Source organism: Diceros bicornis, unplaced genomic scaffold, assembly GCF_020826845.1.
Source record: "Diceros bicornis minor isolate mBicDic1 unplaced genomic scaffold, mDicBic1.mat.cur scaffold_437_ctg1, whole genome shotgun sequence".
NCBI classification, from domain to species: Eukaryota; Metazoa; Chordata; class Mammalia; order Perissodactyla; family Rhinocerotidae; genus Diceros; species Diceros bicornis.
This window is the reverse complement of record NW_026691305.1, coordinates 35,598-58,487: the sequence shown is the minus strand read 5'-3', so window position 1 is coordinate 58,487 and position 22,890 is coordinate 35,598. Positions and strand designations below refer to the sequence as shown.

Genomic DNA, 22,890 nt, shown 5'->3' with positions numbered 1-22,890 from the left:
GCAGCAGGGACAGCTGGGCAGGGCTCTGATGCCTCTGGGACGGAGCCAGTCACTGTCTTTGCAGAGCTCCAGACAGGAGATCAGCATGGAGCTGCTGGAAGGGGATATTCCATCCATCTCCCCGATGGAGGCGCCGGTGTCCCACAGGACTGGATTAGCAGCTACTGGGAGAGCGTCTGCAGTGACAGTGATAAAACCCTCAGAGCCACCAGAGGACCCAGCCTCAATCCCGGGAGAACAATCATATCCACCATGTCCTGCAGCAGACCAGGAGGCAGCTGAGGCCCCAGCCTCCATGCAGGGAGCGCCATCCCCTGCACAGGCTCCTGTAGGATACCAGGAGGCAGAAGAGGCCCAAATCTCTGTGCAGAGAGAGCCATCCCCTGCACAGCCTCCTGCAGGAGATGAGGAGGCAGCTGAGATCCCTGCCTCCGTGCTGGGACAGACATCTCCTGCACAGCCGCCTGCAGGACTCCAAGAGGCAGCTGAGGCCTCAGCATCCAAGCAGGGAGAGCCATCCCCTGAGCAGGCTCCTGCAGGCAAACAGGAGGCAGCTGAGGCCCCAGCCTCTGTGCAGGGAGAGCCATCCCCTGCAGAGACTCCTGCAGGAGAACAGGACGCAGCTGAGGCCCCAGCCTCCGTGCAGGGAGAGCCGTCCCCTGCACAGACTCCTGCAGGAGAACAGGAGGCAGCTGAGGCCCCAGCCTCCGTGCAGGGAGAGCAATGCCCAGCACAGGCCCCTGCAGGAGAACAGGAGGCAGCTGAGGGCCCAGCCTCAGTTCAGGGAGAGCCATCCCTTGCACAGCCGCCTGTAGGAGACAGGGAGGCAGCTGAGGCCAATCTCTGCGGCCTGGGAGAGCTGGCTCTAGACCCTCCCTCATTAGCACCTCCAGTCCCACCTATTACACCTACTCCCTTACCACAAATTTCCTTCCCCACCCTCCTAATTGTGTTTCTCTATTTCTTGGTTTCTTACATTGATTTTCTTTTATTGTTTATATCTTGATTATTTAAAATAAATTTCACTTTCGTCTTTTAACACTTTAATGTTTTTCATTTTAAATTGTACACTTCATGAGCATTAAGTACATTCACAATGCTGTGCAGACGTCACCGCTGTATGGGTTTAGAATATTTCATTCTCCAAAAGAACACCCTGTTCTAAAAGCACTCACTCCCACTTTCTCCCTCAGGCCCTGGCAACCCCTAATCTCTTTTCTGTCACTGTTTGTTTGTTTTTTTTTTAAATCTGTTCAGGATGTTTCCTATAAGTGAAATCCTGCCGTATGTGGCCATGTGTGTCTGCCCATTTATTTTCACACGGCCTGATAAGTTTTCCTTTTCTGTTTTTATCTGAAATAGAATTTCTCTAATTTGATAGGAAAATCCCAGATGGAGTCTAGATTTGATGTATCAAAGAAAGCCCTTTTGGTAAATATGTGCATAATCTTGGGGTACAGACTGCTGTTCTAAGTGGGACACCAGAGCCAGAAGCCACACACGAAATGCGCTGCTCTTCCTGCGGCCAAAACAAAAACAAGAAAGGGTAGAAAGCTGGAAAGACAAACCACAAACCGGAAAGTATTCCTCATAACACAAGGCCAGGGAAAGGTTACGCATCCTTGGGGTCCAAAAAAATGCTCGAAAGTCAGAGTTTTAAAAAGAGATAAAGAGCAAGCACATTGAACGCCAACGAGACGTGATACACAGGGGCAGCATGTGTCAGAGATGCTCGAGCTCCCCGAGGATGAGACGCGCACATGGAGACACTGTGGAGAGGGCACTGGGCCCCATCATACGGGCTGGGTTCCAGTGTGGTGACGACCAGCCCTGGTGACAATGTGAGGAAGCAGAGGCCCCAGTAGACCCCTAGTGACAAGTGTTAAAGGACACTCCTCTCTCGAGACCAGCCTGCAGGACATATCGCAGTCCCCAGAGGCACGCCTGTGCTGGCGGTGCTGATCCCAGGACTTCATCCCACAGAAATTCCTGCTCAACTTTTCAAAGATGTATTTTCCAGACAATTCATCGCAGCACTGGTTGCAATAACAAGCAATTGGAAGGAACGCTACTGTCCATGGCGAGGCGATGGGATCCATCCGTCCCATCTGTAAGACCACGTATATGTGATATCAGCCGGGAGACACGCATCTACGAAAATCAATCTGTGTGTGAGAGAGAGACAGAGACAGACAGACAGAAAGAGAGAGACAGAGCCAGAGAGATACGCACCAAATTGTCCATGGGGTTCACCTCTGGGGATGGGAATTGCCACTCGCTTCTCTTCTCCTTTAGGGGCCTGCGTGATGTTTCAACGTGATAGAATGTGCCTCTAGTCCTCTTATAATTCGAACAAGATTAAAATCTCATGGTTAATATTATCCATTTATCACTCACATTTGGACTGAAGTACATTATTTAGTTTTTCTTTGTAAAGGTTATTATTACAAAGACAATGAACGTTTATTATAGTAAAAGAATGAATTCTAAGGGAATTAAGAATTAAGTGGAAACTCAGGAGTGCCCTTAACAGGCAGTGTTCACCGTTTCAGTCCTTTGCCTTTGTATGCACGTGTGTGTGCACGTGTGTGCATGTGCCCATTCAGCTGTATGCATCTGTATGCACATGGGTATGTCTATGTGCAAGTGTGTGTGGGTGTGCACTTGCGGCTATCGTGTGGGAAGGACTGCAGGGGGTGTGCTCTTCTGGAACCTGATTTCCCCAGGGCTGGACCCCGGCCAGTCAATCCTCTTCTTCCTCTGCGTCCGGCTCAGAATTTCCTAAGAGCCTCTGCTGGGCAACACGGATCATTTCTGATTTTTCACCCCCGTCATCGTGCTGAAAGGAACACCTGCATCCATAAATCTCTACTTCTTTAGGACCGATCCCTAGAGGTGGAGATTCTGGCTCATAATGTAAATGTGATGTTAAGGTGTTGGTCACAGTCTCTGACACCCAAGGTCTCCTTCTACGCTGTGATCTTGTATGGGAACAGGGAGTCCAGAGACCCTGAAGCAGAGACCTGAGGGAGGGAGGGAGAAGGAGGAGCAGCTAGGATGCAGGGGATGAAGGTACCTGGGGTGACCTGCCTAGCTGGAAGGCCCCGCTCCTGTTGCTTCTGTCCCTACCACTCCCCTCACCCCCGGCCCCGCCCCTACCACACCTGACTGGGCTTTGGCCTTGCCCATGCCCCTCCTGCTCCCTAACTCACCTGAGCTGAGCAGCCCGGCCTGCCATCCAGGACAGATGATGATGAGGGTCTGGACACTCCTGCCTGCTCCCTCTCCCTCCAAGCACAGAGCCCCATCCTCAGTAGGGAAAGCACATCTAGGGCAGTGCAGTGAGTCACAGGGACCTCCTTGAACATGCTCCCTCCAGAAGGAGTTCTCAGTTGCAACAGCAGGACCCACTTGAGCTTGTGTGAGCAGAAGTGACTTTGACAAGACACAGTGGAGGTGTCATAGAAGGTGCCAGAAGGTCAGAGCACGGGGCTGGAGGCTTTGGAGAAGGTCATTGTGCACAAAGCACACCTCAGGGTCTTCCAGGAGTGATGGCTGCCTCAGGCACTGTGCCAGCCCCAGCCCACATATCCAGCACATTCAGCCTCTGCGATGGAGGGGCCCTGCTCAGTGGAGACGAGGGAGAGAGCCCTGGTGACCTCGGAGAGGCACTGCCATTGGATCCTCGGTTTCCTCACCTGTGAAGTGGGGTGGCAGCCGACCTTTCATGGTGGTGTCAGACAAGTTCGCTCAGGCTGCACCTGGAGTGCCCTGCACCTTCTCAGAGATCAACAGCTACTAGCTCTAATGAAGAGGAATCACGGGAGGAGAGATGGGGCTGGGTCCTGGATCCCCAACTGGCTGGCTGAATGCCGTGGGACAAGATGGAGGGGAGAAAGGCATTCCAGAGGAACAGTGGAGTCAGAGCGAGTAGGGCATGCCTGGTAGGAGATCAGAGTGGGCAGAGGCGAAGGGCCCCAGGGGGCTCTCAGTGGGGTGACATCAGCAGGAACAGCTCACTGTGATGAGCACTTACCGGGCCTCTGTTCTCCTCTTGAGCTATCTCCTTGAATCCTCCCCACAACTCCTTGGGGGAGGCGCAATTATTGTCTTCGTTTCACTGATGAGGAAACTGAGGCTCAAAGAGACTTGCCCCCTCTGTGCCCTGCAGAGTGGCAGAGCCGGGATTTGAACCCAGTGCCTCTTAGACCCCATGGGGCCTGCCTGAGAAGGGCTCCCCCATGCTGAGGGAGGGACCTCTTTTCCCTAAAGTTCTGAGAACTTTTGTTCCTGATGCCCAGAGAGACCTCACTCTGCGGGGGGTAGGCTGGTCCTTGGTACTGGGAGAGCCCACAGCGCCCACGGCTGGCCATTCCCCGGCCACCCTACCCAGCCCCAGGCAGACGGAGTGGCCCTGTCCCTTTAGTTCAGTGATGGCTGGAGGCCAGAAGGGTTCAGGCCCCCGGGAGGCCAGGACCCCTGAGCCCGAGGAGGCCGCAGTGCAGGACAGTGGTTTGGAATGATCCCAAGTCAGAGAAACAGGGGTGCTAGTCCCTACTCAGCCTCTTTCTAGCTGGTGACGCAGGTGAGGCTCTCAGCCTCAGTTTCCCCATCTGTACAATGAGGAAATAACTTGGCCTCCTGATGGGCTGTTGGGAGACTTCCCTGAGGAATGGATTGTGCATCTCTAGCCTGGTGCCTGGAGCGTGTTAAGAGCCCCCTGCCAGGCTGTCACAGTGGTCCTCCAGGGCGCAGGGTCTGGGAAGTCCCTCCTCAAGTTCCCTTCTTGCTGCCCTGCTCCCGGGAACATTCAGCATTGTTTGAGGAGGAGCTGAAGAAGATCCAGGACCACACTGTGTTGCAGGTGACGGAGGCTCAGTGCTGGAAGCAGAGCTGAACATGCTCCATGCCACCGTGCAGGGCTGTGCTGTGACCCCCTGTGAGCCCGCCACACTAAAGGCTCCTCCTGTGTGGATCAAGCTTGTGTGGTTTATTCACTTTTTCCTTCATTCACCCAGTCATTCCTTCACTCATTCCCTCACTCACTCACTCCTGCACTCATGTACTCATTCATGCATTCGTTCATTGTTTCACTCACTCATTCAGCCAATACACTCTGGTCCCTGCCATGGGCCGAGCACTGTAACCACACCAGTGAGTATGACACGACGTGGTCCCTGCCCACCTGGAGCTCACATCCACTGTGTGACCTGAAAGAGGGCTGTCCCTCATGTTAGCAGGGTTGATGAGCACCAGGAATCCACTTCTGAAAGTAGAGGCCACCCATGCAAAGAGAAGAGCGGAGAAAACCCATGCTTGGCACTTCATGGACAAAAAAATAATTAAAAGTTAAGAAAAATAAAGATATCCTATATTTAACAAAATGTGGGTTCTAATGACAATTGTGCACTCATTCCTACAACCAATGTGAAGTAATCCAGAGAGGACTGGGTATTTGTAACACATTTTTCTGGCCAATAATAGCATTTCAGTAAACATGTTCCAGGGCCTCACGATTTTTCTAAGGCCTCTGTGATCCTCCAACACTTAAATCTTTCTCCTTGGGAGCCTCTGTCCTGTCACCTTCCTTGTCAATGGCTCTTCCACTGTGCGGGGGCCTACCCTGCACGGCCACACTCGTCAATGAGTCTCCACGTTGTTTGGACAGGCTGCCCGCGTTCCTCCCTCAGCCTCAAGAGCTCCTGTTTCTTTGGCAAGGTTGGTGTTTTCACTGGGTGATCACCTGGCATCCTTCTTTGCAGTGGTTTGCATCTTCCCACGCTGTGTCTCCTCTGACATCTCCGGGAGGCAGGCCTTTTGTCCCCATCTTACAGGTGAGGAAGCTCAAGTCCAGAAGGCTGGACGACCTGCTCCAAGTCACAGCCAGCGTGGAGCCTCGGCAGGGTTTGGGCCAAAAGCAGACAAGGATGTAGGGCAAGTGGTTTGTTTGCAGGTGAGGGAGGAGGCCCGAGGAGGCCAAGGGGAAGGAAGCCTGGAGGAGGAGAGCCAGTGCGGGGCCTGAGGAGGGAGCACTGAGGTGAGCATCCCTCCTAGTCCTGTTGGGAGACGAGATCCCAACTGGACTGGCTCTGTCCCCGTGCGTGGAGGGTATACCCCGGGTCATGAAGGCTTCTGTGCTACAGGCTGGCACAGGCTTGCAGGAGAGGAAGCTCCCGGTGCAGGAGAGAGCCCTCAGGCAGAGAGTGGATGCAGGTGCTCCAGGGGGACACTGTGGGCCTGCTGGGGACTGGCTCCCAGGGACTGCGGGGACTCAAGTGGGCTGAGGGAACTGAAGGGCAGCAGCAGCAATGTCTGCAGCGGGGGTCTGCACACATGTCCCACACTTATGCCCCCAGAAAGGCTGCTCTGCATGGCATTTCTCCTCCCAGATGCGTAGTTGGCCCAAACCGCACCTCCACTCCACACGCCCAATTCCTTTCCACTCGTCTCAGGTTACTAGAAATTCAGAATATTTTATTTGGTGTTGGAGCCCAGAGACTTTTGTTTGTCCTGCCCATGTTCTAACATTGCTGGCTTTTTAAAGATCTCAGGGCTTTGACTCCAAAACAGCAAGATGCTGAGGATCCCAGAGAGCTTTCTGGAAGCAAGACTTTATGCTTTGCAATACTGCCATCCCACGAGCTCTTCTCAAAATCACTCCAGGACACAGACTCACAATCTTGGGTCCTCAGATTGCTGAAAGGATGCGCCTTCAGAAAGTGATTGGCGTGGGGCGGCAGGACACACCGAATGGTGGAGTGAGGCATTCAGCCAATCCTCTTCCCGGAAGCCACGATCACACCGGACGCGCTGTCAGAAAACAACCTCTGGGAAGAGACCAGAGACATACAACCAACTGAGGAGCATTTGAAGCTGAGGGAAGAACAGTAAGAGTTGTGGTGTTTTTCCCCAGGGCAGCTCCCATCCCCACCCCCTCAGTGTGACAGCCCTGTGAGCGGCACAAGCCTGAAGGGGGGTGGCTTCACTGTCAGAAGTTGCCCACTTGATGTCTCCATGGGTGGGCAAAGCCCAGCCCCTAAGCATTTCTGGAAACAGTAGCCATCTCAGTGGCAAGCTGACGTGAAAGGTCAACTTTGCAGCCGCCTGAGGTTGGATCTAGAACAGAGCAGCGAATCAGCCAGGAAGGTAAGACGGACAACCACACAATGAGACAGACACAGCGGCCTTGATGGGCTGCACATAACCCCAGGGGGTCTGAAAGGTTGTGTACTTGTGCAGGCCTGTTCCCAATCAGGAGAGACCAGGAAGATGGGCATTGTGGGGATGCTTAGAGACCTGCCACCAGCCTAGGCCCTGCCCCCAGGGGTTGCTGCCTCCCAGGAAGTCCAAGTTGACTGAGGGGACAATGCCCAGCCCTGTCGATCGTCCCCGTCCACTCTGGGGCTCCCATGGAGAGAGGCCTTTCCACCTGCAAACTTCTCCCTAGGTCCTCTTCAGACGCTGAAACGAGGTGCTCTCAGAGCAGAGAAGATGGTGAGCAGTGAGGAGAGGCTCCTGAGGAGTCGGCCCTCCTGGGGAAGGAAGCAAATGAGCTGGGAGGGTGGAGTGGTCCCTGCTTGCTCTGGCCTCAGCCCCCTCAGTGTACATCTCCCTCCTGGAGGGGACAGGAGCCCAGGGAACCCAGGAGAGCACCCCTGGTCCCCGAAGAGCAACACTCCCAAGGAGGAGGATCTGAGCTCAACATAGGATGAGCCCAGGTAGGAAGGGAGCCTTTCGCCACCAGGACAATCGAGTCAAGGTCAGCGTGCTCCTGCAGGGATGATCTCCCTGCCTGTTCTATATGTCCCTGTGGACCAATGACAGCTTAAGGATTGGCTCTGACCAGCAGACGAAGCACAAGTGACAGGACGACACTTCCCAGATTCTACCTCCGAGGCTATCATTCTCACTCACTCTCTTGTGTTCCCTCTACCCTCTCCCATTGCTCCCCTCTCTCAGTCTGTCTGACCCCTGGACCTTGGGACATACATGGATGTCCTGAGCTCCCCTATGCAGATGCCCACACAGAAGAAACCAAGGGAGTCCCCTGGCCAACAGACAGAAAGGAGCCGGGCTCTCAGTGAAGCTGATCCTGACCGAGCCCACAGGCGTTAGCTTGACAGCACATCTCATCCTGGTTCAGACTCAGTGGAGGCCACAGCCCCAACCTGGAAGAAGCGATGAGCAGAGGCTGCAGCTCAGTTGTGCAGGATTCCTGGTCCACAGAGATGGAGAGAGAGCGAATATTTGTGGTTTCATGATGCAGGGTGGGGAGCAGTGTTGTCAGAGAGGAGGAGACACCTCACACCATCTCCCAGTTCCCGGGTCTGGCCTGCCCCCTCCCTTCTCTCCCCTCCACGCTCTCTGCAGCCACAGTGCCCACCTCTCTAACCTCCTCTGGCCAAACTCACTTCTGCCTGGGTGTCTCCACACCAGCAGTGCCTTCTCCCTGGCACGCTGATCACAGGTGAGTGAAGCGCTGGGTCCTCATGTCATTCCGGTCACAGCAAATGTCACCTCTGTCAGGCCTTTCAGACCCTCCTACCCAGTGAGACCCCAGCCCTCCCTGCAGGACACTCTTTATTTTCATTCCAGTTCATGCTCTTCTCTTTCACGTGTCTCTGACTTTGTGCTTTTGTCCATCTGCCTCCAGACTGAGCTCCTGGTGGGCAGGGACCACTGGGTAGATTTCAGCACCACCCTTGGGCCCACCAGGGCTCCTGGCCCAGGGTGAGGGCTTGGCACGTAGCTGCTGAATGAACAAAATGGGGCATCTTGGATCCCTCCTTCCTGCTTTTGCTCCACTCAGATGGTGAAGAGGAACACTAGTAATAGGAAGTGCAAGTGGGTCCTGAGGCAGGCGGAGGGTCAGCATGACTTCTGCATGACTCCTCCTTTCTCCAATTGCTCCAGCAAAGCTCAGTGGGCACCACTGACACAGGAGGCTGCCACCTGATGGCCGTCACAGGAACTGCAGCCTCAGGCAGGGACAGCACAGCACCAGGCACCATATATTTCTTGTGGAGAAATGCCTATCCACATGCATTGCCCATTTTTCATTGTGCTATTTGTATTTTATTGTTGAGAGGGGAGAATGTATTATATGTTCTCAATAGTAGACCCTTATCAGATATGTAAAGATCTGTAAGCATATTCTCCCCTTTTGTGAGTCGTCTTTTCACTTTCTTGATCGTATCTTTCAACGCACTCAAGTTTTACTTTTGATGAAGTTGAATTGATCTGTTTTCCCTTTGGTTGCTTATGTGTTGGGTGCCATAATTACAAAAACATTGCCTAATCCAGGGCCATGTTTTCTTCCAAGAGTTTTATAGTTTTAGGTCTTACATTTACATCTTTGATGGTAAGAAGATGTAACATTTTTGTATATGGTGTTAGGTAGGGGTTCACCTTTATTATTTCACATGTGGATCTCCAGTTGTCCCAGCACTACTTGTTGAAAGATTATTCCTTCCTCATTGTCTTGGCATCTCAAATAATTCTAGAATCTGTGGTTGTTGCAGGTGGTGTGACTTACAGTGCCTTAGAATTTGTTCTTTACACGAAGGTTGCTTTTCTCTGGCCTTGTGGACTTTCACCCACTGCATATGTAGACTGATCATTAGCGAAATACTCATATCACGTATTTTGACTAGTCTTACTTTGTTTGTGGTGGGTATGTAAGTCCACTTCCTGTTACTCCCTGATGGCTGGTACACCACATTGCACCATTGTTCTGGCCTGGATAATCGCTGTATCCTTCTAACTGGTTTCTCTGTCTCTATATTTGACCCACAATCTATCCCCAATGCACCAATTGGAGTGACCCTTTAAAACCAGATGTCACACCCTGACATTGTGAAATCTCTCAAAGGGCTCTCCATTTCTCTCAGGGGGAAAGTTCAAGTCCTTATGATGGACCTCAAGCCCCATACAGTTGGTCCCTCACTCTCTCTGACATCATCTTTGGCCAGTAATCCCCTGTACCTCTGCCCTCCATTATGCTCCTGGTACATACCAGGCACTCTCCCACCTGTAGATTTGCACTCTATGTTCCTTCCACTTGGAATCCTCTTCCACATGATGACTTCATGCCTCATCTTCTTCACTATCTTTAATTCTGTGTTCAAATGTCATCTTGGTGAGGCTGTATTGACCATGTCATTTAAAATATAAACTATCCTCTTGTCCTGACACTCCCTATCCAACTTGTTCCCCTTTCATTTTTCCCCTTAGCACTAATACCCTATAAAATAATATATAACGATAAGAATCAGTGTTCAATCAGGACACGGAAACCAACCAATAGATTGAGCAGGGACAGTTTATATAATGAACAATTAACCATAAACCTTTAAAGGGAACTATAGAGAATAGCCCAGAATTACAGCAGAGTAGTTAAGAAAGAAACAAATTTGGGAGAGGACCCCCTCGCCAAGGCTGCCTTCAGGCCTTGATGGAGAAGGAATGATTGCAGCACAGGGATGGTGGAGAAGATTGTCATGTTTCCCAAGGCCAGTACCGGTCCCTGGTCAGGGCAGAGCTCAGCAGGTAGGGAACAGCAGGCTGAGACTGGCAAACAGGAAAGCCCTGTCTCCTCCCAGGGGCAGGTAGGCTGAGGCTGGGATGCCAACTGGATTCACTGGGATTCCACTTGCAGGGGTGCCACTCATTCTCCTTATTAAGCCATCCAAGGGGATCCACTGAATCCACTGTGGATCACCCAATGTGGTTGAGTCCCTGTAGACACCCCTGAATTGTGACACTGCTGGTTGTACTGCAGGAGAAAGAAAAAGAAAAGAATGGAAGCACCCTGGAATTAGGAAGGAAGGCCCTTTGTCCTAAACCTTCTCTGACAAAGCTTAACCCCTGCCAGGTGCAAAAGAGAAATGTCTACTGTGTGCAGCTCCATTATTGCAGAACAGACAATAGAGGCAAATACTCTGATGTTGTTACACAGGGGCAATCCATTGATAACTGGCACCATAATTCCCTTATTATTTTGTTTATCTATTCCATGCTTTTACTTCCAACTTGCCTCTATTGCTTTATTTGAAGTAAGATTTTGAAGACAGCATATGGTTGTATCAAGGTTTCTAAAAAAAGGTATTTTGACCCCCCAAAATGCCATTATTAGATCAAAACAACACAAGAATTAAAAGTACAAAGTAGCTATACTATCAGTATATGCCTTAAGTAAATAGTTTACTGTCAAATTCCTCTTATATAAGAAAGCACCATGCAGTTTCATTTTAATGATGTTAGCCTCAATAATCTAGTATAATAATAAACTCCTTTGTAATGAGTAACTATATACAATGAAGTTACAATAATTTACAATTTACGTCTGTGACATGACCCAACTACTCTCTACAAGCACCACTGAAATCTTGATTGATGCTTGGCTACCTTGTTCTACTAGAACTAACGGGAATATTTCACTGCCAACAAATTCTGTTTACCTGCTGTGTAGTTTATAAGGGTTGAATTCTTCTCTACTTGAAAATCACCATTTTCATATCTCCATATGGATACCTGTTTATCGGCAGATAGCTTTGCAGCCAGTATAGTTTTTTTCAGGAGAGTCTTATATAAGAAGTCATAAAAAATGAGTATAAATAACTTACACTTAGGCAATTTTTATTTTTCTTTTTTTTTCCCTGCTTGGAAAGATTTGCCCTGAGCTAACATCTGTTGCCAATCTGCCTCTCTTCTTTCTCCCTTCCCAAAGCCCCAGTACATAGTTCTATATTCTACGTGTAAATCCTTCTAGTTCTTCTACATGAGCCACCGCCACAGCATAGTCAATGAGAGACGAGTGGTGTGGTTCATGCCTGGGAACTGAACCTGGGATGCCGAAGCGGAGGGTGCCAATCTTTAACCGCTGGGCCATCAGGGGTTGCTCCAGGAAATTTTTCCAGAAAAAAATTGGAATCAAGATGTATGCTTTATTTCTAAAAATTTCATAACATACTTTAAAACATGAAATGCTCAACATGTTTAAAAGCACTTTACCACTCAGTTTACCTTAACAAAGATATAGCAAACATTTTGAGAAATGTACTTTCAACAGGAAAGTCCAATTGTAGCTTTGTGCTTTTGTAGACCACTCCCAATAACGTGGCTTAAAAAATATAACTGTAAGATTCTCTCAAGAAAATGTATTTCATTTCTATAAAAATCGTTCTTTACAGTGTCTCAATGTTTGTTTCGTAGTGAGCTTCTCAATGTTCTTTAGGCTTAACAATATAGTAGAATCAAGCTCCTATAATCTAGCTTTTAATTCCACAATCCGGAAAGCTCTATCTCAAGGTCATCAATGACCTCTTAAGTCACCGAATAATATTATTCCCATTTCATAAGTGTGAATACTAGGTTTTAAAGAAGTCAAGTTCATGCCCAATATTGTTTAGCTAGTAAGAGGCAGAGCCTAGATATGACTGACTCCTGCTGTCTGATTCTAAAATACATAAGCATAACCTCTAGATATACAGCCAAACATAACACTCTGTATTCTTGCAACAGAATAAATGCATTTGCTTTTTCCTTAATGTCTGTAACACGGTTCTTAACTATTCCAATACATTGGTTTCTCCCTTTCTGTAAATGAGAGTGTTCTTCAAAGTACCTTCCTTCCTCTCTGCTCTTCTCTATACATTCCCTCCACTCCCAGTGCTTGAATTCATTTAACAAGCATTTATTTTATTGAGTCCATACAATTCCAGACCCCATGGAAAAACAATGAAAAAAACCCAGTCCCTGGCCTTGAAGGATTTACAGACTACTAGGGGAGAAAGCCCTATAAGCAAGTCCAATACTATTTTCCAAAAAAAAAAAAACAAGTTTGAATCTGCACAAACACAGAAGGCTATCTATGCCACACAGCACGGGTTTTCAAGCCTTTTCTGAGGAGGACTAAAGTTTTTTAAGAAATAGCGTTTAACATTTCCAAAAGAGCACGCAAGACCTAGAACTTCCCTGATCCACTGTCCCATTCCCACTACAAGCCATGTTTTTTCTAAGACTCTTAAGAACATCGTTTGAAAACCACTATATTCTAACATCTTAATAGTTTTGCCTTTCATGCCTAGGTCTTTAAGCTACTTGGAATGGATTTTTGTGTACGGAGTAAAGTAGGGTTCCAATTTGAATTTTTTCCATACTGATATCTAATAGTCCCAGGACCACTTGAAGAAACGCCCCTCCTTTGCCCTCTGCTCTGTAAGAGCACTTCTATTAAAAGAAATCAAGTTTCTGGATACACGTGGAATTGGATTTGGGTTCTCTACTGTTTTCCACTGGTCTAACACTGTGCTAATACCAAAGTGCTTTAGTTACTATAGCTTTATATATAATACATCAGGATATCTCATAGATCAAGTCTTCTCACCTTGACCTGCTGCTTAAAAAATATCTTGGCTATTCTTAGTCCTTTGTATTTCCATATGTATTTTAGAAAACACACGTAATTTTGAGCTCTGTAATTTCCTGGCAAACTGGTAAAATACCCACAAAACAAATCTAGATCAGTGGTTCTCGACCGGGGCAATTTTAACACCCCCACCTCCCACCGCAGGGACATTCAGCAACGTCTGGAAACATTTTTGGTTGTCACAAAGAGGGGGGTAGGTACTACTGGCCTCTAGTGGGTTGAGGCCTGGGAGATGCTGCTAAGCATCCCACAGTGCACAAGACAGCTGCCACAACAAAGAATTATCCCATTCAAATTTTAATAGTGCCACTTTTGAGAAACCCTGACCCAAATAAATCAAGGGGCAAATTTGCATGGGCCCATTAAAGGCCAGGGAACGTCTACCAAAAACAATAATTTAGTTTTAGAAAAACCAAACTGCCCTGTGCCAAATGAGATTTACCCCAATTCATTAAAAAAAAAATCACATTATTTGCATATACCAAAAGGCTTATCTTCCTGTTCTCTATAGCAGGGACATTTGCAGGAAGCTTATTGGAGGGGTTAAGTCTTTAAAATACAAAGTTATAAAAAAACAAGACATAGCCAGAAGGTATTAAAAAAAAAACTCATAGAAATCAGTAAGAAACAACCCAATAGAAATATGGGCAATCTGAATAGACAATTCACTAAAAGGAATATTCAAATGACCAATAAACATATATAAAGATTCTCAACCTCATTAGTCACCGGAGAAATACCAATTCAAACTCATGAGTACACCATCCATGCACCAGAATGGCTAAAATTGTAGAAGACTGGACATATCAAGTGTTAACAAGAATGCTGAACAACGTAATTCCCATATACTACTGGATGTAGTGAAGGGGTTGCATAAACTGGTTCAACCACTTTGGAAAATGTTGGCAGTCTCTACTATAGCTGAACATATCCATACACTATGCCCAGCAATGCCATTCCTAGGGATATAGCCAACAGAAAATACTTACCTATTTGCAAAAGAATGAACAAGAATGTTCATAAAAGCATTAAAAGCCTAAAGGAGAAACCATCCAAATGTCTAATAACTGCAGAACGGATTAATAAACTGTGATATGTTCATAGAAGGAAATAATATACCACAACAAGAACTACTACTATATGCAACAACACAAATGAATCCCCAAAATACAATGTTAAGCAAAAGTACGCAGACTCAAGAGTACAGATATCACTCCATTTCTATAAAGAGGCAAAACTCATCAATGATGACAGAAAGGAGGAGAGCAAATACCTGTGCAGAGAAAGGACAGTGACTAGAAAAGAGCATGAGAAGGGGCTGTAGGGTGTTGGGAATGTCCTATTTTTATCTAGGTGGTAGATACACGAGTGTGTTTACTTTTTGAAAATTCATCAAGCTATACACTTAGGATTTGTATGCTTTTCTGTATTTAGCTTATATCTTATTAAAGAATTCGCTTAAAAATATAAAGAATACAACCCTGATTTACCGCATCTGATGCTTCAAGAGACTATTCTAAACAGCCCTAACCCAAGATGATGTTAAAATGCAAGTTGTGTATATATTGACAACTGATTTTTTACCAAGGCACAAAGGCAATGCAGTGGATAAAGGATAGCCGTTTCAATAAATGGTGCTGAACAATGAGATATCCATAGGCAAAATAAATGAACTTGGATCCATACCTCACACAATATACCAAAAATAACTCGAAATGGATTTTAGACCTAACGGTAAAACCTAAAACTATATTTGATAGAAAAACACTTGTATTCAAAATATACAAAGAACTCTCAAAACTTAACAATAAGAAAAAAAAACAGGCAAAAGATTCGAACAGACATTTTATCAGAGAAGATATACAGATGGCTAATAAGCACACGAAAAGATGCTCAACATCATAAGTTATCAGGGAATGCTGATTAAAACCACAATGAGATACCACACTACATGCCTATTAGAATGGCTGACAAGACTGACCATACCAAGTGTAAACAAAGGTGTACAGAAATGGGAACTCTTGGACACTGCTGGTGGGAATGTAAAATGGTATAATGTATAAACACTTTGGGAAACAGTTTGGAAGTTTCTTAAAGAGTTAAACATAAGTGATCCACTCACTCCACTCTTAGGTATTTGCCCATAAAAAGGAAAGCACATGTCCATAACAAAGACTTACATACAAATGTTCATAGCAGCTTTATTCATAATAGCCCAAAACTAGAAACAACTCACATATACATCAACACGTGACTGGATAAACAATTTGTAGTATATCCACAGAACAGAACATTACTCCGCAACAGGAACAAACTGTTGATACACACAACATGGGTGAATTTCAAAAGAATTATGTTAAGTGACAGAAGCTAGACAAAATCAGTGTACAAATGTCTGATTCCATTTATATAAACTCTCGAAAATGCAAACTAATCTATAGTGATAGAAAGCAAATCAGTGGTTGTTTGGGGAGAGTAAGTCACAGAGGGGTGGGAAGGAGGGATAACAAAGGTGCATGAGAAAACTTTTGAAGGTAATGGATATGTTCACTATCTTGACACTGACTTAAAGTTTCATGGAGGTACACCTTATGGTGGAGGTCATAACTTATCAAAGCATACCATTTAAATAAATGCAGTTTGTTTTCTGAAGTATATTTCAATAAATCTTTTCTAAAAATAATACAGGTTGTATATAAATATTGTAAACCAGAGTTCTTATAATTAGCTCAAAATCAACTCCATTCATTCACACAACAAATATTTACCTAGCACCTACTATATGCCAAGCACTCTGCTAGGTTCCAGGGTTACAATGGTAAGCAAACTGACATGGTTCCTGACCTCATGGAGAACACAGTCTGCTAGGGGAAGCAGAGATTATTAAAAGATGCACACAGACACATGGATAATAAAAACTTCACAGACAATTGCTGTGAAGGAGACAAACACAGTGAGATGACACAAAATAACAGGGAAACCAAATCTGATCTAACGGAAAGGTGAGTATGGCTCCCTCAAGGAAGCGACATTTAAGCGACACCTAATGGAAGAGGAGGATAACAAGTTGAAGATGTAACTTTCCTCAGAAGAGACACTAACACAAGCAAAGGCTCTGAGGAAGAAGAAAGCATGACCCTTTGAAGGAATGGAAAGAAAGTCAAAAGGGCTAAGGGTCAAAACAGTGTAGACAACACTATTGGTCACCTCTCCAGTAACTATTCCATCTCCTCTTCCTCACTCCTAACAGAATCACACTTGGGTTCCAGCAACCACCCTCCTCCACACATAGTCATGTGCTTTAGAGGAAGATGACTCCATTCTTGATTTTAGGAAGTAGATAATGTTGAGACTTAAGTCAGTCATGGCCACCTCTTTTCTCCCTGTCAGTGATTAGTTAAAGAATGGCATGAGTGAAAGCAGGAAAAGAAGTTATTGCATGCTCTAAACAAGAGATGGTAGTTTGGACCAGGGAGTTGTCAATGGAGATAGAGATTTGCACGGAGAGATAAGGTAGAGCAACGTGTACAGGATGTCTCCTAGGTTTCTGGCTTAGGCAAATAACGATCAATCTTTTCCATATAGTCAAAGCCAGAGAAATATTTTTTAAAAATGAATAGTCTTATGTTATTCTTAATATATTTCTCTTAAATAAACCTAATTAGAACTACTCAAGGATCATACCTAAAACATATCTCATCCTCATGCAGGATACTGGCTTCAGAAGTTCATGCAAACTTATCAAGAATGAATGAGGCTAACTAGATTTTGTCTTACAATACAAATCAATGTTTTCTAAAATTCTAACCTATAATTAACAATCCTGCCTACAAATAACAGCAATTTCTGAATATCATTTATTTTGCCTTGCCTGCTTCAAAAAATGATTTAAGCTAGCAAAATGTCCAAATCAATTAAAAGCCAAGCCAAGAATAAAGTAGTCCAAGGATTTCTGACCACTCTTGTGTTATCTAAAAATAATTCTAGAGAAATTAGACGGAGGTATCTAATTAATTATGCTCATCCAATTTATCAAATTAGGTCTCATAACAACAGTAATGAAGGTTCCTATTACAGATACAACAGACCCAGGCAAAAATATAACCTACCTTGACAAGTTGATGAAGTGCCATTTCTTTCAGAAGGTGGTATACTTGGACTGTTGAAATGACGTGAAGTTCCTCGGTCCTCGCCATCGTTTGTAAAATTCTTTGAATGGCACGTACAACGACGTGACAATGGTACTTCAGCTTTTTTGCTTAAGCTTTCATCCGCTGGCTTCCCTAAAAGTGAAAGAACCTCTATTTATAATATTTCTAATTCAAAAAACATTAATCATCCTCTGCAGCTACAGTGAGCAACCACTCGAATTTGCCCTGGATTGGGAGGTTTCCCAGGCTGTAAGATTTTCAGTGCTAAACCTGGGAAAGTACCTGGCAAATCTGGACAAGTTGGTCACCCTATCTGTAGCATGAAATTAGGACAGGAGAGAAACACTTATGATGTCAGAGACATTTACAGAGAAATTATCATCAATTTGCATAATTTACAAAAAGATAATAGTCAAAGATTAATAATGTAATAAAGGCACAACCACTTGAGTATTCGTTTATATTGAGACATTAAAATATCAAGCAGGGAGGATTAAAAGAAAGACCAAAAGTATATTCTTAGTTACTGCTATTTCTTTAAATGAATCATTCTGGATGAAAAGTACTTTATTATATTTTTTTCAAGTCCCAATAATCAAGCTGAATATATCAACCAAATACTCACCACGAAGAAGAGACTGTTGCCACGCTAAAGCAGCACAAAGTAAGACTAAGCTGTTCCCACTTTCTGTAGGGCTCTCCAACAAACAATGCTGCTTACTTTTTAATCCTCGGACAATCTATTGACACAAAAACAATAAAAAAAAAATCAGTAAACAATTTACTTCATTAAGGTCTGTCTCCATCACAAGTACAAACACAACAAGTAAGGTTGTACTTGAGGGAACATAGCAATAGCAGAAGGGAGAATTAGTATTTAGTTCAATCTAGACCTTATTCCTTTATCTTTCTCCCTAAAATTATGTTGGACTTAAAAACATATGGGCATAAAAGAAATGAACAAAGCTATTTGTGCCTTAATGATGCAAGCACCGTCATTTCTGTAAAACTAGAGTACACTAATATCTTGGATGAAAATTTAATGGAGGATTCTGTTAGGGGGAGTGTAAATCACTACAACCACTTTGGACAGAAATTAACAATTTCTAGCAAAGTTGAAGATATCCAACACTAGGAAGTCCAGTCCTATGTATATATCCAAAACCTTTCCCACAGGAACATAAGGAAACATGCATAAGAAAGTTCAGAGCAACATTGTTTAGAATTGCAAAAGAATGTAAACAACTTAAATGTCTGTCGAAAGGAAAATGGATAAAAAATTCTGGTATATTCATACAATGGAATACTACACAGCAATTAAAATAGATTAACAATCAATAAGGCTACTTCTTAAAAATAATGTTAAGCAACTAAAAACACTTCTGAACAAATATAGGTACAGTATCATATCATTGCACAAAGTTTAAAAACAGGTAAAGTAATGCTCTATATTGTTTACGGATACATACATATGTAACAAAAGTATAACAACACGTCTAGGAAAGAAAAAGAATAAATTCAGCATAATAGCAATGTTACTTGCAAACAAGGTATAAAGTAAATATGGCAAAATATTAAGATTGAACAACTCTGGAAAGTTTGCTTACTCATTTGTCTATTAATTTTCTATATGATTGAAACATCTCAAAAGATATGGTGAGAAATATAGTATTCTGTGTAAAAGACAGTAAATACTTTGTAGAAGGTAGTAATTCCGTAAAGTAAATAGAAGTGCCAAATGAGCTGAGAATAGTTTTCAGAATATTCTCCTTTGCCTCCTAACCATATACAGTTTATAGTGATCAGGATTATTTTTCGAAAGGTGACATGTTCTTCCATGAACCCAGCAAATATTTTCAATCCATTTACTATCTGAGAAAATGAATGTAGTCACAGATTCAGTATACGTTATTAATTATCAGCATCTTTATCTTAATGAAGACTTAACTGCTGAAAGATACTTGCAGAATTCATTATAGCAAGCTATGATGGACAAGCTTTACAAGGAAAGTTCATCTTCACCCCACCAACTGTACATTCAGACCATATTGAAGAGTCACGCTTTCTTGTTTACTTAGATTCCTAACTGCAGCAGAAACGAAAATCAAGGCTGAAACAATGCCATTCAAAGAAAACCAGATACCCAACTAGACTAGGACAGAAGTCTAGAAATAAAAAGGGGATTCCTAAATGTATCAACAAAACAAATGCAAGTAAAAGAATTTCCTAGTCTTAACCATCACACTGGTTGAGAACATGTCTCGGAATCTGACAAATCCGGATCTGTATCCCTACTCTGCCAAAGCTGTGGACCAGGAGGTAGAAGTACGAGTTCTAGATCAGGTTCCCACAACTCAGATGTGTTTCCTTGATCATGTCTTCACTTCTCTAGACTAAGATCCTTATCTGTAATAATCCCTAATTGAAAAACTGTTGTAAGGGAGAAAATGCCTTGGCACACAGTAGGTGCTTGATAATTCTGATTTAAAGGTCAGAAGGGTATAATGAAAAGAAGATGGGCTTTGGAGTAAAGCAAGCCTAAGTGTGAGTCCCACTGTGTGAATCACTGAACCTCAGTCTGTTTCTTCATCTGTGCAATGGAGATGAGATTATCCACCTGATAGAGTTTTGACGAAAATTAGCCAGGCATTGAGTTAAGAATTAAGTAAGGTAATGGATAGAACGTGCCTAAACTCCAGTACTTGACACAGAGGAGGTGATCTACTTTAATCCCCACCTCTTCTAAACCACCTATGCTTAAACTAGGATCCAGAGACGCAAGTCTGAGACTGTGATCTCTTGCCATTGCGTGCAGAAGTCTTGGTACATGACTGCGTTTCTCTGAAGAGAAAGTCCATGGATTTCTCATTCCCAGAACTATATCCTAATAAAATAACTGAAAACAGAGGGGAGACTGATATGCACCGTTATTAACTGAGGACTTCCTTGCAATAGTGAAAAAAAACCGGCAAATTCGACCTGGGGATGGAGGGATGGTTAAAAGAGCAATTCAACAGCTTATGAAGGCAATTATACCCTGACCCCTAGCCTGTGTGTTCCAAAACAAGCTAAGAACCACTATTCTGAGGTATTTCCCAGTTCTAATATTCTGTGATTCTCTCTGTGCAACTCGAGAAGAGATTTGGTGGCCTCTAACCCCTTCACCGCAGCCAATAACGCAACGCCGGCTAGCTCCTCAGATACAGCCTAGAAATCCATCCTGCCCGCAGTCGCCGCAATCCCCCAGGGGATAAAGGACGAGCCTCGATCCGCCTCCCGCAGTCGCCCCCGCCGCCACGAGTCAGCGGGGACCGAGGGGGCCCGGGCCCTCTCACCGGGGGTCGGGACAGGCTCCCTCCGGCCTCCGCGTGCTCAGACCCCCGAGGCCCGGGACGCGGTCACCCCGACGGCCCGCACGGCGGCCAGGCGAGAGCAGAAGGCTCCCTTCGGGCAGGCTGCGCGCCGCCCCACGAGAGACAGGCTGGCCTGTTCTGAGGAAAACCGAGGCAGCGCTGCCTGGGCTCCGAGTCCCGGGAGAAAAGGAAATGGTATCCGCGAGCACACACGGCGGAGCCTGGCAGAGAGGAGAGGCCCCAAACCTCTCGCCTCCTCACCGGGCTGCCACTCCCGGGCCGAGCGCGGACTCCGGCGCCTCACCCGCTCCCTCCTCCGCTCTCTCCAGGCCGCGCGCCCGTGCGCTCCCGGACGAATTCCCGCCTCCCGCCCCCTCAACTCCCAGCACCCAATCACCCGCCAGAGCAGAAACCAAGCAACCAATCCCGGCGTGAGGTTAGGGGGCGGGAACCCTGGCCCCCGAGGGAAGCCTCCGCAATAAAAACCCGCGCAAAGTATTTCGTGGCCCGGAGGCGAAAGCTGGAAGAGCGAAGGATGCTCGCAGACCGCAGGGTTTAAAGGAAAAGTCTTCTCCGTTTTGAGATTTTGAAACCGGCGACTTAACCCGTGCATCCGTTCCCTTGGAAACTCGCAGTCTCATTCTTCAGGTCTGTAGACCAAGCGAAAGCAAACCCTTTGAAGCCTTGCCGGGTTCTTCCCAGAGCGCCCGTCAGCGCCGCTCAGCTCACGTTTCCGACCTTCACGGCGGCCTGGGTGTGGCACAGACGGAGGCGGGAACTGCCAGACGCCTGAGCCCGGCCAGGCGACAAGGCTGGTTGACGACTGGCCGCAGAACCTCAGGATGTTCCAGGCTTCCCCATGTACCGAGTTCAACCAGAGCAACGCTCTAGAGCGCTCCCGCCCCGGTCACTTCTGCTCCATCAAGGCTCATCCGCCTTCTGTCCCTCCTAAAACCGGGTTGTTCTTCTTTGCCACGAAGAGCACTTCAGCTTCCTCGAAGGTAGGGAGTTAATCGTGATCTCTCCAAATTGTGATTTTGTCAATTTCTGAATAGCCTAAGCTTGGCTCCGATACTAGTGTCTCAAAAAAGTAAAACGTGAGACATTTTCTCAAGTTGGAGCAACTAGTGTGGGGAGAGGTTTGCTGCAGGGGGAGCAGCGGGAGGAGAGTGGATTTGTTTGCTTCCCTTTCAGTTTTACTGCATCTTCCCCAATTGCAAAATGTACAGTGCTAAAAATAAATTCTACCTTTTAATTTAGTAATCTCAGGCTCAAAAATTTACCCTAAAAGAGTAATCCAAAAGAAAGAAAAAGTAAAAATACCTAAATTGAGAACATTGCCTATTGTAATCCTGAAAAAAGTCATCAACCTCCCGGTCTAGTAATAGCACCCTATACGGTTATGATATATCAGTTTGATCATTATGAAGCCAATAAAATAATTATCAAAAGTAAACAACTTGCAAAAAAAATTTCATATAAAGTTAAATGAAAGAAAGCAGACTCCCTACTGGGTATTATGAATTCCACTATGTGAAAATATATGTGCATAAGCAAAGATGGAGGGAAAGTATAAAAAGTGTAACTTACTGTTAAAACAGTGGAATGAAGGATAATTTATCAATACTTAAAAATATCTTCAAATTTTTATTCTGCTTTTACAATTTTTTAAATATCAAATCGTTTATGTAACTGCTCCAGGGAAACTACTACGATTTTCCTCTGCTCAATTCCTAAGGCTCTCAACCGACTCTAGCCTTGTATGGCCATTTGACGTGTGTGGCGTTAACAGAAGTGGATACACGTAGGCTCTGGAGTCAGACAGTCCTGGATTCCAGTCCCTTGTACTGTTCCTTTCAGGTGAACAGTAGTGAAAGAAAACACAAAAAACTACAAGTTCATTTGATAAAGAATATGAATGTTTATAAACCAATATTCAAAATAGCTGCACACTTCT

General features: G+C 45.4%; 1 long non-coding RNA gene across 1 annotated transcript; it reads right to left on the bottom strand.

Annotated features, from left to right (window-relative positions):
- Window positions 1-6,396: 6,396 nt before the first annotated feature.
- On the bottom strand, window positions 6,397-21,260 carry LOC131402986 (uncharacterized). The gene is made up of 4 exons (XR_009219117.1): window positions 21,195-21,260; window positions 18,206-18,320; window positions 17,539-17,712; window positions 6,397-6,827 (listed from the first exon to the last, which is right to left on the bottom strand). It is a non-coding gene; the product is annotated as an uncharacterized LOC131402986 (long non-coding RNA).
- Between the last annotated feature and the right edge of the window lie 1,630 nt (window positions 21,261-22,890).